This window comes from Triturus cristatus, chromosome 5_2 (genome assembly GCF_964204655.1).
Source record: "Triturus cristatus chromosome 5_2, aTriCri1.1, whole genome shotgun sequence".
Lineage (NCBI taxonomy): Eukaryota > Metazoa > Chordata > Amphibia > Caudata > Salamandridae > Triturus > Triturus cristatus.
Window position 1 is genome coordinate 239,279,519 of NC_140588.1, and position 2,007 is coordinate 239,281,525.

Consider the following 2,007-nt stretch of genomic DNA (forward strand, 5'->3'; position numbering starts at 1 on the left):
TCTGAAATTAAGTAGAGTCAGGCCTGGTTAGTACCTGGATAAAAGACCGTCTGGGAAGACCAGGTGCTGTAGGCTTTTCAACTTTTGCTTTAGTTGAAGTGGGTGGCATATCTGACTTGCTACGGCCAGCACTGAAGTCGAATAAAAAAAGCTAAGAACTCAAATTTCAGTGTCCTTCATGCCTACAGACATACCACCATGCAAACACCTGATCTAATCTCATCACAGAAGTTAAGCAGAGCTGAGCCTGGTTAGCACTTGCATGGGAGACCACCAGGTAATAGAAGGTGTTGTAGGCCTTTCATCATCAATCTTTTTTTGTTTGCTTTAGGTGAAGTGGGTGGCATAGCTGACTAGCTATGGCCAGCACTGAAGTCAAATGAAAAAAGCTAACACTCCAAACGTCAGTGCACTTCATGCCTGCAGCCATACCACCAAGATCCACCTTTTCGGCTGATCTCAAAAATTAAGTGGGGTTGGGCCTGGTTAGTACTAGGATGGGAGACCGCCCTGGAATACCAGGTTCTATAGACTTTTCATCTTTGTTCTTGTTTTTTCTTTAGGTGAAGTAGGTGGCATGTTGGACTTGCTATGGCCAGCACTGAAGTTGAATAAAAAAAGCTAAGCCTCAAACATCAGAGCACTTCATGTCTATGGTCGTACCACCTTGAAAGCACCTGATTTCGTCTGATCTCAGAAGTTAAGAACTGTCAAGCCTGCTTAATAACTGAATAGGAGACCACCTGGGAATACTAGGTGCTAAAGGCTTTACATCTTTTTTTGTTGCTTTAGGTGAAGTGGGTGGCATGTCTGACCTGCTATGTTCAGCAAAGAATTTGAATGAAAAAAGCTAAGACCACAAATGTCAGTGTCCTTCATACCTATAGCCATACTACCCTGAAACCACCTCAGCTCATCTGATTTCAGAAGTTAAGTAGTGTTGGGCTTGGTTAGTACCTGGATCTAAGACCGTCCAGAACTAACAGGTGCTGTAAGCTTTTCATCTTTTATTTGTTTTGCTTTAGGTGAAGTGGGTGGCATATCCGGCTTGCTATGGCCAGAACTGAAGTCAAAAGAAATAAGCAAAGACCCTAATTCTCAGGGCACTTAATGCCTGCAGCCATAGCATCCTGAAAGCGCCTGATCTTGTCTGATCTCAGGAGTGAAACAGGGTTAGGCCTGTTTAGTAACTGGATGGGAGCCCTCTTGGGAATACCAGGTGCTGTAGGAATTTCATCTTTTTAATTTTGCTTTAGGTGAAGTGGGTGGTATGTCTGACCAAATAAGGTAAGCACTGAAGTCGAATAAAAAAAAGCTAAGACCCAAAAGGTCATTGTACTTTGTGCCTACGGCTGTATCAACCTGAAAGCACCTCATTTCAGAAATAAAGCATGGCCTGGCCTGGTTAGTACCTGCTTGGGAGACCGTCTGGGAGTACTAGGTGCTGTAGGATATTCATCTATTTATTGTTATTTGCTTTAGGTAAATTGGGTGGCATGTCTAAATTGATATGGCCAGAAGTAAAGTCAAAGGAAAAAAGCTAAGTCCCCAAACTGCAGTACGCTTCATGCCAATGGCCATACCACCCAGATCCATCTGATTTAGTTTGATTTCAGAAACTAAACAGGTTTGAGCCTGGTTAGTAGCCGGGCGGGAGACCGCATGGGAATACCAGGTGATGTATGCTTTACTACTTTTTTATTTGCTTTTGGTGAAGTGGATGACATGTCTGGCTTGCTATGGCCAGCATTGAAGTCCAATGAAAAACACTAAGACCCTACTCATCAGTGTACTTCATACATCGGGTTGTACTGCCCTGAGAGCACCTGAGCTCCTCTGAACTCAGAAGTTAAGAAGAGTCATGCCTGGAATAACAGTTACAGTAGTGTTAGACATGGCACCTTGGCATGGGTCTCCCTTCCATTTTTTGCTGTTGCCTCATGTGTTTTTGCTGGTGTTAGATGTTAGATGTACCACTGCTATTCAGTGCCACAGTGCAAGTGCTCC

General features: G+C 43.7%; 1 pseudogene; it reads left to right on the forward strand.

Moving 5' to 3' along the window:
• The first annotated feature begins 1,112 nt into the window (after positions 1-1,112).
• On the forward strand, positions 1,113-1,231 carry LOC146822837 (5S ribosomal RNA; annotated as a pseudogene).
• Positions 1,232-2,007: the final 776 nt, after the last annotated feature.